This window comes from Ursus maritimus, unplaced genomic scaffold (assembly GCF_017311325.1).
Source record: "Ursus maritimus isolate PB19 unplaced genomic scaffold, ASM1731132v1 scaffold_4, whole genome shotgun sequence".
NCBI classification, from domain to species: Eukaryota; Metazoa; Chordata; class Mammalia; order Carnivora; family Ursidae; genus Ursus; species Ursus maritimus.
In genome coordinates, this window is record NW_024426552.1 from 54025856 (window position 1) to 54042588 (window position 16733).

Below are 16733 nucleotides of genomic sequence, written 5' to 3' on the forward strand. Positions count from 1 at the left end.
GTTTGCCAGGTAGAGATTGTTGGATCTTTATTTTTATGAAATATGCTCTGCAAAATACAGGGAATTGTGAATTGGTATAGTGTCTGTGTTTATATAATGTGAGCAGATTGTATATGCATATTCTCTACAGGGATTGGTGTAGGGTGGCCATGGGGGATTTAAAACTCTCTTGGAAAGATCAGCCATTTCCTGCTTAAAGTCAGGGTTGAAAATAGATTTCCCCTCTGTGTAGCATCGTATCTTATTCTGTGAAATACCATTAAACATCCTCCTAGCATTAGTACCTTAGGACAGGTCTGTTTAACTGTGTAAAGATTCATGGTGGTCAGGTTAGATAATTTTCATTTGCTGTGAGACTATGAGAAGCCACACATCACCCATAAAATGTATGTATTTTGTATGTCCACTACAAACTGAAGCTAGCCTTTAATAGCATGTATTTTAAATTCTAAAATATTTAATGTAAATACTATGCCCAATTATCATATTTTTTTCAAATAAACAATAATACAGTTGAATTCATCAGTAATTGGATGAAAATCATTACTATATAGTATTCCATGATCTCAAGACCCTATTTCCTTTTATTTTTATTTTGTTATTAATTTTTTTTTTTTTTTAGAGAGAGAGACAACATGTGTGCAAGGGGGGGGGGCAGAGGAGAAGGAGAGAGGGAACCCTAAGCAGGCTCTATGTTCAACATGGAGGCTGACTTGGGACTTGACCCCACCACCCTGAGATCATGATCTAATCTGAAATCAAGAGTTGGATCCTTGGGGTGTCTGGGTGGCTCAGTTGGTTAAGCATCCAACTCTCGATTTTGAGCTCAGGTCACGATCTCAGGGTTGTGAGATTGGGCCCCGTGTAGTGCTCTGTGCTTAGTGCAGAGTCTGCTTAAGATTCTTTCTCTCCCCCCTGCTCCTCTCCCTGCTCCCACTCTCCTTTTCTCTCTCTCTAAAATACATAAAATCTTAAAAAAAAAAAAAGAGTCAGATGCTCAACTGACTGAACCACCCAGGTTGCCCCTCCTTTTATTTTTAAAATGTATTTTCATATATTACATTCTTTTTTTTTTTACTTTTTAAATTATAGTTTACATATAATGTGTTGGTTTTAGGTATATGACATAATAATTTGATATATATTATTGTGAAATGATCAGCATAGTAAGTTTAGTTATAATCTGTCAACATGTAGAGTTACAATTTTTTTTTCTTATGAACACTTTCAAGGTCTACTCTCTTAGCAACTTCAAATACAAAATACAGTGTTACTGACTATAGTGACCATACTATACATTATACCTCCATGACTTACTTATTTTAACTGGGAATTTGTACTTCTTGATTCCTTTCACCCATTTCACGTATGCCCTTGACTCTCTCCCATCTGGCAACCACAGTTCTGTTCTCTGTGTCTATGAGTTTTGTTTCATTTTGTTTTGTTTGTTCACTTGTTTTGTTGTTTTTTATGGTTCCACATATAAGTGAAATCATACAGTATTTGTCTTTGTCTGACTTATTTTTCTTAGCATAATACCTTCCAGGTCTATCCATGTTGTCGCAAATGGCAGGATTTCATTTTTCTTATGGCTGAGTCATATTCCATTGTATATAAATACCATTCATCCATTGCTGGACACTTAAATTGTTTCCATACCCTGACTGTTGTAAATAAATCATGCTCCAGTAACATAGGGTTGTATATATCTTTTGGAATTAGTGTTTTTCTTTTCTTTAGTAAAGTATGCAGAAGTGGAATTGCTGGATCATATGATAGTTCTATTTTTAATTTTCTGAGGAATTTCCATATTATTTTCCACAGTGGCTGCACAATTTGCATTCCCAACAGCAGTTTTTGGGTCCACATCCTCACCGACACGTATTTCTTGTGTTTTTGATAATAGCCATTCTGACGGGTGAGGTTATATCTCATTGTGGTTTTGATGTGCATTTCCCTGATGATTAGTGAGGTTGAGCATTTTTCCATGTGTCTGTTGGCCATCTCTATGTTTTCCTTGGAAAAATGTCTATTCAAATTGTCTCTCCATTTTTAGTCAAGTGGTTTTTGTTATAATTGAGTTTTATGAGTTTTTGTATATTTTGTATATTAACTCCTAATCAGACTTATGATTTGCAGATATTTTCTACCATTCAGTAGGTAGCCTTTTCATTTTGTTGATGGCTTTCTTCACCTTACAGTAGCTTTTTAGTTTAATGTACTTTCATTTGTTTATTTTTGCTTTTTTTGCCTTTACCTTTGGAATCAGGTACAAAAAAATAATTACAAAGATCTATGTCAGGAGCTTATTGCCTACATTTTCTTCTAGGAGTCTTACATTCAAATCATTAATCCATTTTGAATTAATTTTTGTATTTGGTATAAGATAGTACTGCAGTTTCATTCTTTTGCATGTAGCTGTCTAGTTCTCCCAACACCATTTATTGAAGGGACTATTCTTTTGACATTGTATATTTTTGCCTGCTTTTTCTGTAAATTAATTCACCATATGCATGGGTTTCTTTCTGGGCTGTCTGTTGTGTTCCATTTATCTATGTGTCTGTTATTATCCTGTTGATTAGTATAGCTTTGTAATTTAGCTTGAAGTCTGGCTTTATGATACCTCCAGCTTTGTTCTGTCTTAAGATTGCTTTGGTTATTCTGGGGTGCCTGGGTGGCTCAGTCGATTAGGTGTCTGCCTTTGGCTCAGGTCATGATTTTGGGGTCCTGGGATTGAGCCCTGAGTCTGCTTCCCTGCTCAGTGGGAGTCTGCTTCTCCCTCTCCTTCTGCCCTCCCCACCCCCCGCTGACTTAATGTTCTCTCTCACTTGCTTTGCTCTCTCTCTCAAATAAATAAATTAAAAAAAAAAGATTGCTTTGGCTATTCAGAGTCTTTTGTGGTTCCACGCAAATTTTGGGCTTCTTTTATTTCCTTGAAAAATATTGGAATTTTGATAGGGATTGAACTAAATCTGTAGATTGCTTTGAATAATATGGACATTTTAACAATATTAATTCTTCCAATACTACAGCAAAAAATATCTTTCCATTTATTTGTATCTGTTTCAATTCTTTTCACCAGTGTGTTATAGTTTCCAGTGTACAGGTATTTTTCTTCCTTGGTTAAATTCATATCTAGGTATTTTATTCTTGTTGGTACAGCTGTAATTGTTTTATTTATTTTTCTGATAGTTTGTTGATAGTGTATAAAAATAGAACAGATTTTTGTATATTGATTTTTATACTCTGCAATATTACTGAATTTGTTTATATTTGGTGGCGACTTTAGGGTTTTCTATATAAATCATGTCATTTTCAGTGACAGTTAACTTCCAACTTTTATGTCTTTTATTTATTTTTCCTTCGTAACTACTCTGGCTGGGAATTCTAGTACTGTGTTGAATAAAAGAGAGTGGGCATCCTTGCCTTGTTCCTTATCTTAGAGGAAAAACTTTCAGCTTTCACATTGAGTATGATGTTAGCTGTGGGCTTGTCATATATGGCCTTTATTACATTGGGGTATATTTTGTCTATAACCACTTTGTGGAGAGTTTTATCATAAGTGGATGTTGAATTTTGTTAAATGCATTTTCTGTGTCTATTGATATGATCATATGATTTTTATCTTTCATTTTGTTGGTGTGGTGTGTCACATTGGTTGATTTGTAGATGTTGCACCATCCTTGCATCTCAGGAATAAATCCCACGTGATCATGGTGTGTGATACTTTTAATGTATTATTGAATTTTGTTTGCTAATACTTTATTGAGGAATTTTGCATCTATGCTTATCAGGGATATTGGCTTGTAATTTTTTAAAAAAAATTTTCGTGATATCCTTGACTGCTTTTGGTGTCGGGCTGATTCTTGCCTCATAGAATGAGTGTGGAAGTATTTCCTTCTCTTCAACTTTTTGGAGAAGTTTGGAAAGGGTAGGAATTAAATCTTTGAATGTCTGGTAGAATTCACTAGTGAAGCTATATGGTACCAGACCTTTGTTTTTGGAAAGGTTTTGATTACTGATTCATTCTCCTTACTACTAATTGCTCTATTCAGGTTTTCAATTTCTTTGTGATTCAGTCTTGGAAGATTGTATATTTTTAGGAATTTATCCATTTCTTCTAGGTTGTCTAATTTTTTGGCATGTATTTGTTCATGTAGTCTGTGATCCTTTGTATTTCTGTGGTAGATGGTATAAGTTCTATTTCTGATTTTATGTATTTGAGCCCTCTTGTTTCTTCTTAGTGAATGTAGCTAAAGGTTTGTCAATTTTGTTTATCGTTCCAAAAAACTACTTTTTTCATTGATTGTTTCTGTTGTCTTTTTAATCTCGATTTCATTTATTTCAGCTCTGGTCTTTATTATTTCCTTGCACCTACTAACTTTGTGCTTCATTTGTTCATTTTCTAGTTCATTTAGGTGGAAGGTTAGATTTTTCATTTGAGATTTGTTTTATTTGTTGAGATAGGCCTGTATCACTATAAACTTCCTTATCAGAACTGTTTTCACTGCATCCTATAGATTTTGGTATGTTGTATTTCCATTTTCATTTGTCTAAGGCTGTTTTTTGATTTCCCCTTAGATTTTTTTGTTGACGCGTTGGTGGTTTAGTATCATATTGTTTAATCTTCACATTTGTGATTTTTCCAGTTTTATTCCTGTAATTGATTTCTAGTTTTATACAATTGTGTTCAGAAAAGATGCTTGATATAATTTCAGTGTTTCTAAATTTATTGAGACTTGTTTTGTGGCCAAACATATGATTTATCTTAGAGAATGTTCTGTGTACACTTGAGAAGAATGTGTATTCTGCTACTTTTGGATGGAATGTTTTGTAAATATTTATGAAGTCCCTATGGTTTAATATGTCATTTAAGGCCTGTGTTTTCTTATTAATCTTCTCTTTGGATCATCCTGTCCATTTAGTAAGTGGAATGTTAACGTTCCCTACAGTTTCACCTTTTAGGTCTATTAATATTTGCTTTGTGTATTTAGGTGATTCTATGTTGGGTGCGTAAAGTTTTCCAAATATTATATCTTCTTGTTGGATTATCTATTTATCACTATGTAATGCTCACCTTTCTCTCTTGTTACAGTCTTTGTTTTAAATTTTGTTTTCTCTGACATAAGTATAGCTGTCCCAGCTTTTGGTTTTCATTTGAATGAAGAAAAATTTCTGTCCGTTCACTTTCAGTCTATGTGTTTCCTTGCATCTGAAGTGAGTCTCTTGTAGGCAGCATATAGATGTACCTTTTTTCTAAAAATTCATTCAGTCACTCATAGTCTTCTGATTATAACATTCTGTCCATTTACATTTAAGGTAATTATTGACAGTTTTGTTTTAATTACCAATTTGTTAATTGTTTGTTGACTGTTTTGTAGATCTCCCTGTTCCTTTCTTCTCTTGCTTTTTTCCCCCCTTATGTTTTGATAACTTTCTGTAGTGTTATGCTTAGGTTTTTTTCTCATTATCTTCTTTGTGTTTACTATAAGTTTTGCTTTATAGGGGTCCATGAAGCTCACATACAACAGCCTATATCTATATAACTTTCTGTTTTAAGTTGATATCAATTTAAGTTTCAGCACATTTTAAAACACTACTTTTTTAAAAATATTTTTATTTATTTATTTGACAGAGAGAGACAGCGAGAGAGGGAACACAAGCAGGGGGAGTGGGAGAGGAAGAAGCAGGCTCCCCCGCTGGGGCTTGATCCCAGAACGCCAGGATCACGCCCTGAGCCAAAGGCAGACGCTTAATGACTGAGCCACCCAGGCACCCCTAAAACACTACATTTTTAATACCCCCCATGTTTTATGTTTGTGATGTCACATCTTACACATTTTATGTATCCCTTAATTATTGTAGTTATAGTTTTGTTTTTTGACCTTCCTATTAGCTTTAAAAGTGGTTAATCCTCTGCTCTTACTATATCTTTACCTTTAATAGTGAGATTTTTATTTTCATGTTTTTGATTATTAGTATCCTTTTCAGCTTGTAGAAATCACTGTAATATTTCTTATAAGGCAGATTTAGTGGCAATAAACATTTTCCACTTTTGCTTGTCTGGATAACTCTTTTTATCTCTCCTTCAGTTCTGAATAATAACCTTGCTGGGTAGAGTATTCTTGTTTTGACGAAGTTTTTACCTTCGAGCACTTTGAATATGTCATTCTTCTCCCTTTTGGCCTGCACAGTTTCTGCTGAGAAATCTGCTGGTAGTCTTAAGAGTTTCCCTTGTGTGTAACTTTTTCTCCTCTTGCTGCTTTTAAGATTCTCTCTTTATCTTTAACTTGATATTTTAATTATAATATCTCTTCTTGTGGGTCTTTCTGGGCTCATCTAATTTCAAACTCTCTGGGCTTCCTATATCTGAGTGTCTCCCCCCCCCCCCCAGGTTAGGGAACTTTTCAGCCATAATTTTTTTAAGTATGTTTTTTGCTTCTTTGTCTTTCTCTTTTCCATTTGGGACCCTATAATGCAAATGTTAGTTTGCTTGCTCTTGTTCCATAGTCCCATAAGCTATCTTAACTTTTCAAAATTCTTTTTTCTCTTTGCTGTTCTGTTTGGGTGATTTCCACTTTTCTGTCTTTCAGATCACTGATTATTTCTCCTGCTTCATCTAGTCTGTTGTTGAACCCCTCTACTGTATTTTTCAGTTCAGTTATCATATTCTTCAGCTGTGTGACTTCTGTTTGATATTTTCTTATATTTTCTATCTTTTTGTCAAAATTCTCATTGTGTTTATCCATTCTTTTCATGATCTCAGTAGACATCTTTATGACCATTATTTTGAACTCTGTATCATGTAGATTACTTACCTCTGTTTCATTAAGGTCCCCCCCCCCCGGGGTTTTATTTTCTTTCATTTGGAACATAATCTTCTCTTTCCCCATTTTTTTGACTCTCTGTGCTTGTTTCTATGTATTAGGTGAAAAATCTGTCTCTTCCAGTCTTGAAGGAGTGGCTTTGTGTAGGAGATGAACCATAACGTTGAATCTTACCATAGTTCTTGGTTGTCTTTTGAACCTTTGTGATTGTCTAAGCAGCCTGATTTGTTATTGATAGATCCCAGTTGTTAAGGGTGTGCCAAGCCTTATGACTATTCCAGAAGGGAATTTCTCAATCAGCACCTAGTTTCAGGCTGGTTGGAAGCTAGTTCTTCAGGGCAGCTTTTGAAGTTTGCAAATATATACAGTCCTGTGGGACTGCAATTGTAAACCCTGCTGGTCTCTTGACCAGGTGATCTTCAGGTGTTTCCTTGGCAACAGTTGCAAAAAGCAGGGTTTTAGACCACTACCTCTGGGAGGTAGTGGTAAGCTGTAGTGAGGTGATGTGAGAGCACAAAAATACATCCTTTGGTCTTTGTTTGCTGTCAGTGCCTCTGTAACCTCTGGATGCATGGTAAACGTGAAGCTTGCCTTCAGACTGAAGCTCACAGATAAAGTGAATAGTCCTTTTTCATAGGAAGACTGTGGGTGTGTTTCAGTCTGCCCTCTGTGCAGTGCCCTGAGGGTGGTAACCTGCCAGGAACTGTCTCTTTGATTGTTTCAGCCCTGTTGGGCTCAGAAATACGATTGCCCCAGGCACTGGAGTGAGGTGCTCTTGGGGCATCTCCTGTGTGGGTGGTGCGGTTGGAATGGGTTTGGTGTGGCAGTGGTAGTAGAGCAGGAGTGTAGCATGCCCACTGGTCCTAAGAGGTTAGAGGGTGAGTGCAGCATGGCACCAACAAGGTGGAGGGAGACCTCAAGAATGTGCTTGCCAGTTCTGTCCCTGGAGCCAGTCCCAACAGGCTCTTACCCCTCCAGCAGATACTTTATAAGGTTTACAAATGAACCTCATTCACATATGGTTTAGGTGCTTTTCAAACTGCTGCTTTTGCTGGTTCCCAGGGCAAGTGAGTCTGTGCATAGACCCTTTAAGAGTGGAATCGTCATTACATATAGGTCGGTGGTTCTCCTGGATGTAGCCTCGTGGATTTTGAAAGCCAAATATTTTGGGGGCTTTTCTCTCTGGTACTGGTCCACAGGGTTAGGGTGCCTGATGTGGGGCATCAGTCCCTCAGTCCTCAGGGAGAACGTCTGTGTTTGTGAGATCCCTCCTGATTGTGGCACTTGGGGGTGGGGTTTTGGTGAGATCAGGTCTTTGTCTTTCATACACATCTCTGTGTGACCATTTTATCCTTTGCTCTGGAAGAGCTATTCCACTAGTTTTCAGGTCTTTTTCAGAGGAAGTTGTTCCATATGTAGCTGTTGATTTGTTGTGTCCATTGGAGAAGGTATGTTCAGGATATTCCTAACACCACCATCATGAACTGCCTCCTTCCTGTTACATTCTTTTTCAAGGTCGTTAGTGGCACTCTTAATATCACCCAGATTTTATTTATTTAAACATAGTTTCCAAAGGTTTTATTGTTGATATCCATTGAATTTCATTATCTGATAGCATTAAAATAATTTAAAACCAGAGTTAGGAAAACATACAGATAAACACACATATGTGTCTTAGGAAATTTTCATTCTCCAGAAATATATGTGCACTTTTTGAGGCTGGAGTGTGGGAAATGACTCTTTTTATTACCTGGTTGTTTTAGGAAATAAGAGAGAACAGAATGTTGATTGGCTAGTCTAAGTAGCAAACCAGCTATAGTTTAAAAAACTGGTATATGATGACTCTTCTCCATAAGAAAAATGCATGTAAACACAAAATTTTACATTCAACTTTGATTTAGTCCAGCTTACTTATTTTACAGGTAGTAAACATGTACAAGGAGAAAAATAAGCTATCTGATTAAGTAGAGTTAAGTTCTAGTTTATAATGGCTTCTGATCTCCTGGTCACATCCTTTCATGGTGCTATAGGATAGCTAAACAAGAAAGGGGCAAAGGGAAATAAATAAAAGTGAAGTGAACAGACATAAAAGAGATGCAAACAGAAGCAAAGAAATATTTAACAAAGTTATTTGACTGCCTAATGAATGACTAAAGAAGCAATATACAAGTGACAACATGACCAATAAAATTGTTTTTTGTTCTAGAGGATAAGACCTTCTTAGTGGTAATGTTTCAAACAAGAGGCAAATTCTAACATTATTATAGTTAAAAACAAGTAGACTTTTAACATATTTTTACAGGTAATTTTTAGAAATGAAACATGCAAGGGTACTCTGTGTCTGTAGAACTTGTAGGTTAACTAATATATGTAGATTTGATTATACCCTGAGTGTTACATGTATGTAGTGTTTACTATAAAAGCACAGAACTATTTTATTTCCTTTAAAATTCAAAATAAGAAATAGTCATGCTAAAAGTAACAATAAAAAATCATAAAAAAAACTATTTCTGTTGCACACAATGTTGGGTCTTCTCATGAACTACTGCAAAAATATAAAATCTCAGTTCATTTTCTTGACTTCAGAAAGTTCTGTTTTGTGGATACCTAAGGTAAATGGATTCATCTGTCTTGAACCATGTGGTAACAGAATAAAGTGATTGATTTCCATGCCAGAGTCCCAGTTGTCTCTATAACTTACATTTGTTAGGAGCTTCTCAATTATATTTAATGCATTATAATTTTCTGGTGTCATAATAAATAGTCAATATGCACTTCAAAATAGCTGATTTATTTCTCTCAACTAAAATATAGTGGACATTGTCTTGATTTTTCTTAGAAAATTTTATTTTTCCTAGACCATCCCATTCTTGGACGTTTGTAGGTGCTGGTCTGTTCTTGTGTCCTATCCTTTAAACTCTGGATTTTGTCTTGAGTGAAGCTTGAACTTATTTTTCCTGACTTTCATTAAATTTTCTTAAGCAGTAACAACTGAGTATTAATAAAGGGTCTCCATCATAGACCATATTCTGTTTTGCAACCAGTTGGACAGAAAAAATGTCTTTGAAAGGTAAGAGTGAAGCATCTAAAAACAGTTTTATATAGCAGTGGTTTGAAGAAAGGAACAAGATCTGATAAGAGAGATTTATCTTGTTTTATCAAAGGAAGGCAAATCTGCTTTCCCTAGATCATCCAACAGTATTTGATGTTTGCACGCCACAGTTATTACGGAAATCTGATGTTCAGCTACTGGCCTAGGATCAAGTTCATGGACAACTGTTTCTTTTTCTTTCTTTCTTTTTTTCCTTTAATGGCATTATTGGTTTAATGTTCAACTTCTAGGAACATCAGTTGGTCTTAAGGAAGTCTCATGAGTAATGTCTTTGATAAGAATGGTGTTTAAAAAATGTTCTAATTTGAGCCTAGATTATAAGAACAATTCAGCTCTAAGGACAGTTCTTTTTTTTTTTTTTTAAAGATTTTATTTATTTATTTGACAGAGAGAGAGAGAGAGCCAGCGAGAGAGGGAACACAAGCAGAGAGAGTGGGAGAGGAAGAAGCAGGCTCATAGTGGAGGAGCCTGATGTGGGGCTCGATCCCATAATGCCAGGATCACGCCCTGAGCCGAAGGCAGACGCTTAACCGCTGTGCCCCTAAGGACAGTTCTTTTTATTCTAGGCTCTGGTCATTTGCTCTCGACTTAATCCTCGTTATTTCTCCTGGGAACAAGTTCATGGCCTAGAACTTGGGGAGGTCCAGGACTGCCAAATTTAGGTCAGGGCACAATGTGATAGTAGGGTTGTCTGGCAGTGGGAGCGAAAGCAACACTCCAGCATAACATACAACTTATAAGGGCTTCCCCTATATTTATAAATAATGCAATCCAAGAAATAATAGCTCTTTCCTGGAGTTGCCAGCTGTCTGTCAGAGGAATGCAAAGCATTTAGTTTCTCTTGATTAATTTCACCTTTTTTCATTTGCTGTCCTAAAGGACAAAATGGTGTCACTGGCTTCTCAGAAGTTGAAATGTGTTTACAAAGGCTTTGAGGTCTGGACTATGTAGTGACCCAGTAGGATTTTTATAAATTATAAAACCTTTTAGAAATAATACAACCAATGCATTTTTTAAATCAAATCTGCTCTGTTTTCAGAACTGTAGGAAAGATAAAGAAGTATGTTTGCTAATTTTTATAGAAATAAAAGGAAAGATTAATCCCTGGAAATTAACATTAAGGAGCTTGTTAGGGGGAAATAATTCATTCACATTCATTCATTCATTCATTCATTTATTCATTCATATTCTTGTTCAAGTAACAAAGCTCTCTCAAGTACTTCTGATGTATCAGGAATTGTATGTTTTGAAGATGCAACTGTAAATAATAAGTGGCACAGATTGTTAAGTGCTTCAGGAGTTCACTTCAAGTTGAGCCTTCTGTGAAAGAAAGGGTACACAGAGAGTGGGAGAATGAATTTATGAAAGGTAGTGTTGTTATCGTGAATAGTTATGGTGGCATTATATTTTCACTTGATTTTTTTTTCCTTCTCATTTCCTTGCTCTAGATGAGCATACATAAAGGAGCAGCACAGAGAACTAAATTAAAAAATGTGTAAGAAGCTTTAAGCTAGTCTGTTTCTGCCATGGAAGAAATGTAACATGTATAATGGATTTATTATGCTGTACAGAATCTGGTTGACTTTGCAAGAGGATGGAAATAGCAGTTGTCACATCTCCACTCCCCTCTCAACTCTTTCCCTTTCTTGAATAAATGGAGCTGTTTGCTTATGCTCATCTGCTAAAATTTAACAACTAAGAATGTGCTGGAACATCAGCAGTTTTGCCCTGGCAAAGTTCATTCAGTGAGTGACCCTGCTGCCAAACTTGTATTGTCCTAACTGTAGCACAGCTTGCATGTGTCACAGGTGAATGGGCTCAATTAGCAAGAGATAGACAGTGTTTCAGTCATTAAAAAAAAGGAAAGAAAAGAAAAAGAAAAGAAAAAAGGAAACAAAGAAGAAAACATTTTCTCTTTTATGAGTGCTGAAAGAGAGGTGACATTGTAAGCATATAATTTTGGGGGGGGCTTTTCAAAGAAAGCAGCTAAGCAAAAAAACACATTATTTGGCATTGGCAAAGTGATTTGAAACAAGACTTCAGAGAAGAATTCTCAAAGGACATTAATAGGGAATCAGGTTTTCCATGGGTATTAAATGTGTTTTTATACCTCCTAAACTTACATGCTTCCTGTTCTGCTTATTAAAATCCTAGGAGAAATATTGGGCATTTGCTGTGATTTATATAATGAAGAAGATAACCCCAGTTTTGCCTGAACTTATGCAATTTGGGAAGAGAGATTACTTCTTCAAATTTCTGGGATAATACTGCAGTGGAAAAAGAAACTTTCTAGGTAGCTTTGTAATGGGTTGAAAGTCTCAGCCTACCACTAACTGGTTGGGTGAATTACGTGGGCTTTGACTGTAGTGAGGAATATACCTTCCCAAATTGTTGTGAACAAAATTAAATAGAACTGTGGAAGCAGCATGATAGACACCTCAGTATTAGAAAAGGGATAAATTCGCATTTAAAATGAAAATCTGACGATACGGTTTCTCAAGAAGAGTTGAGTATTAAACTTACTATTAAATTATGAAGAACAAGAAAAGGTCAGTGTTCTAGAGAGTAGTATAGCGATAGATGAAAAGAGACAAAAACTGAGTCAAAACCAAAATGGAGACTGTGGAACCACCTTTCAAAAAGTACCCAGATCTTGTTTGTCTGCTGCCTCTAATTCATTTGTCCATTTATTAACTCAGTTAAATAAGAAGGCTTCACTTAGCTTCTCTTAAATGTCAGGAAACAGAGTAGGTATTGGTGATACAATAATAAGTAAGATATAGACCTATCCAAAGAAGTGTCGATCTATTGTCAGATATAGATATTTAAACAAAGAATTGCAGATAATGTAAAGATAGGTTGGATTCTACAAGTAAGTAAAAGTACAGTAGGAGCAGAAAGAACAGGGTGGATAACTTTGCTTACATCCAGACGATGAATTGTGTTGAGCAGGCAGCACCTGTTACCACCTTCAGAGGAGGGGTTCTGCATGGAGAACAGCAAAGAGCTTTAACAGTGCTGCCACCAGGAGCAGCAGTCCCCAGTGTCAGTCCACTGAATGGTCTGCAGATGTTGGGTAGGGAAGACACGACTCACACAAACACTGGAATGAATAACACTTGACTCATAAAGAGAAGAGGCAGAGCAAGATCAGCTTCAGCTATGAGTGTCTGTCTGCCATTTCCAGTGGGTTTCACCCACAGCCGATGCCAGGAGATGGTCTGCATGCATCCCTCTGTACTACAGATGAACTCTATTCTCTTGCCACCTACTGGGGAGATATGGCAGTGGGTACCATATGGTACCATATGACACCCATGCTTAAGCAGAGCAAAGAAATATACACCAAGTCCGGAATAGGGGAAGATATTTCCAAGCAAACAAACCTGTCCAACACAGGCTATGAAGGCTCTTTATTTCTTTGTGAGGAAATGTTCCAGGCTCAGGGCCACTCTTCTGCAGCTCTTCAAGGGGCTACAAGCTGTATGCAACTGCTTTTCCCAGAAAGTAGAAATTTGTGTGGTGGACAAAATGGAGAAGAGATGTTAGGAAAAAGGAGCAGCGTATGCAAAGTAGAAGAGTAAAATAGCAGAGCATGTTTATTTGGGGGTCTGTACATGGTATTGTTTGTTTATTTTCCACATATAAAGTGTACAGTTGTTTAAAAAATTCAAGAAAAAATGTCAGGGTGGAAGGACAAGATAAGGACCAATGTGTAAGGAATTTGGTCTTAAATAGTTACTAACAGTCAGTGTAATTTTTGGTTATCTGGTAGTCAAAACAAACAGGGCAATGTAGTAAGTTTCGTGCCATCCACTGTCCTCCCAAGAGATAGTTGTAGTTTCTTCAGAAGAGAAATCCCTTTGCTTAAGGAGGAGAAGGGGATGTCTCTGTTGGGTTTATTTATTGATCTGATTATCAATCAATTGCTGATTGATTATTAACTTACTGATTCTCTCCGATTGGTGGGAATGTGAATTATGTGGTCCCACCTCCTCTCACCAAGCTAATAGTATAATTTCTTCTAGGAATTTGATTTTTAAAACAGGGGATGTGAAATGGCTCATGAATACTCATAAATTGTATGTCAGAATCAGAAAATGATACTTCAGTGTGTCTACGCTATTCAGATCCCCAGAATCCTCTTTCATGAGATTTGACTGCTCAGCTCTTCCATTCTGTGAACTCTTCACTGTGTGTGTTTCTGATAAGTATTCCACCCTCCAACTTCCTTACCTGGAATTAGTTTTACTTACTTTTTAACAAAACAACATGAACCTTCTGATTCAGTGACAAATGACTTTACTACTCATGACACAGAAGTATCATGAATATCCTATTTGCGTCAGTTTACTTTGCCCCTCAAGTCCCGTAGAGGCAATGTGATGTACCTAGTTCGATGCTACAGACAGAATGGATGTATGTCACAGCTGAGTTACACTGAGTAGAGGGAACCTGAAGCTTTTATGATAGGCAGCAAACAAACTTGCCTCTGCTCTGGAGAGACATTATCTTCCAAGCCTGTTCATTATAGGCATACCTCTGAAATATTGTAGATTAAGATCAGACTGCCACAGTAAAGGAAATGCCACAATAAAGCCAGTCAAATGAATTTTTTTGTTTCCTCGTTCATATAAAAGTTTAATGCTTAGTCTACACTGTAGTCTATTAAGTGTGTGAAGGCGTTATACAAAAAAACCCAATGTATATACCTTAATTGAAAAATACTTTATTTTTAAAAAATGCTAACATCATCTGAGCTTTTAGTGAGTTGTCTTCTTTTTGCTGGTGGAGGGTCTTCCTTGACGTTGATAACTGTTGACTGTTCAGGGTGGTGGTTGCTGAAGGTTGGGGTGGTCGTGGCAATTTCTTAAGACAACAGTGAAGTTTGCCACACTGAGTGAGTCTTCCTTTCACAGATGATTTCTCTGTAGCATGTGATGCTGTTTGAAAGCATTTCATCCTCAGTGGAACTTATTTCAGAATGGGAGTCAGTATTCTCACACCCTGTCACTGCTTTATCAGCTCACTTATATAATATTCTAATTGTTGTTATTTCAGTAATCTTCACAACATCTTCACCAGAAGTAGATTCCATCTCAGGAAAGCACTTTTTTTGCTCATCCATAAGTAGCAACTCCTCGTCTAGGGAGTTGTATCATGAGATTGCAATAATTCAGTCACATCTTCAGGCTCCTCTTCTAATTCTAGTTCTCTTGTTTCTACCACACCTGCCGTGACTTCCTTCACTGAAGTATTGAACCCCTCCAGGTCATCTGTGAGAGTTGAAATAAACTTATTAAGAATTGTTGTTAATGTTGATATTTTCACCTCTTCCAGTGATTCACAAATGTTCTTAATGGCATTTGGAATGGTGAATCCTTTCCAGCAAGTTTTCAATGTACTTTGCCCAGATCCATCAGAGGAATCACTGTCCATGACAGCTGTAGTCTTAAAAAATGTATTTCTTAAATAATAAGGCTTGAAAGCCAAAATTATTCCTTGATCCATGGGTTGCAGAATGGATGTTGTGTTAACAGGCATGAAAACAACATGATTCTTGTTGTCCATCTCCATCAGAGCTCTTGGGTGACCAGGTGCATTGTCAGTAAGCAGTCATATTTTGAAACGAATCATTTTCCTGAGCAGTAGGTCTTAATAGTTGGATTAAAATACTCAGTAAACCATGTTGTAAACAAATGTGCTGTCATCCAGGCTTTGTTCCATTACTAAAGCACAGGCAGAGTAGGTTTAATGTAATTCTTAAGAGCCTTAGGATTTTCAGAGGGATAAGGGAGCATGGGCTTCAACTTTAAGTCACCAGCTGCATTAGCCCCTAACCAGAGAGTCAGCCTGTCCTTTGAAGCTCTGAAGGAGGCATTGACTTCTCCTCTCTAGCTATGAAAGCCCTAGGTGACATTTTCCAATAGAAGGCTGTTTCATTTACATTGAAAATCTGTTGCTTAGTGTAGCTACCTTCATGAATTACCTTCTCTGTATCTTCTGGATAACTTCCTGCAGCTTCTACATCAGCATTTGCTGCTTCACCTGGCACTTTTATGTTATGGAGATGGCTTCTTAAACCTCATGAACCAACCTTTTCTAGCTTCAGGCTTTTCTTCTGCAGTTTCTTCACCTCTCTCAGGCTTCATAGACTTGACAAGAGTTAGGGCTTTGCTCTGGATTAGGCTTTGGCTTAAAGGAATTCTGTAGTTGGTTTGATCTCCTATCCAGGCCACTAAAACTTTCTCTATATCATTAATAAGGCTGTTTTATTTTCGTAACATTTGTGTGTTTCCTGGAGTAGCACCTTTAATTTCCTTCAAGAATTTTTCCTTTGCATTCACAACTTGGGTAACTGGCACAAGTGGCCTAGCTTTCAGCCTTTCTTGGCTTCCAACATGCCTTCCTCATTAAGCTTAATCATTCTAGCTTTTGACTTAAAGTGAGAGACAGGTGACTATTCCTCTCACATGAACACTTAGAAGACATAGCAGGACTATTAACCGACCTAATTTCAGTATTGTTGTGTCTCAGGGAATAGGGAGTCCTGAGGAGAGGGAGAGAGGTGGGGAATGGCTGGTCAGTGGAGCAGGCAGGACACACAAAACAGTTATAAAGTTGGCTGTGTTATATTGGGTGTGGTTTGTGGCTCCCCAAAACAATTACAATAGTAACATTAAAGTTCACTGATTATAGATCACCGTAATAAATAATAATGAAAGGTTTGAAATGTTGTGAAAAATTACTAAAATAAGACACAGAGACATGATGTTGGAAGAATGGCACTGATA

The 16733-nt window shown here is 36.8% G+C and overlaps 1 pseudogene; it reads right to left on the bottom strand.

Moving 5' to 3' along the window:
- The window catches only part of LOC121100497, a 34820-nt pseudogene extending 18389 nt beyond the window's left edge, over nucleotides 1-16431 (bottom strand).
- Between the last annotated feature and the right edge of the window lie 302 nt (nucleotides 16432-16733).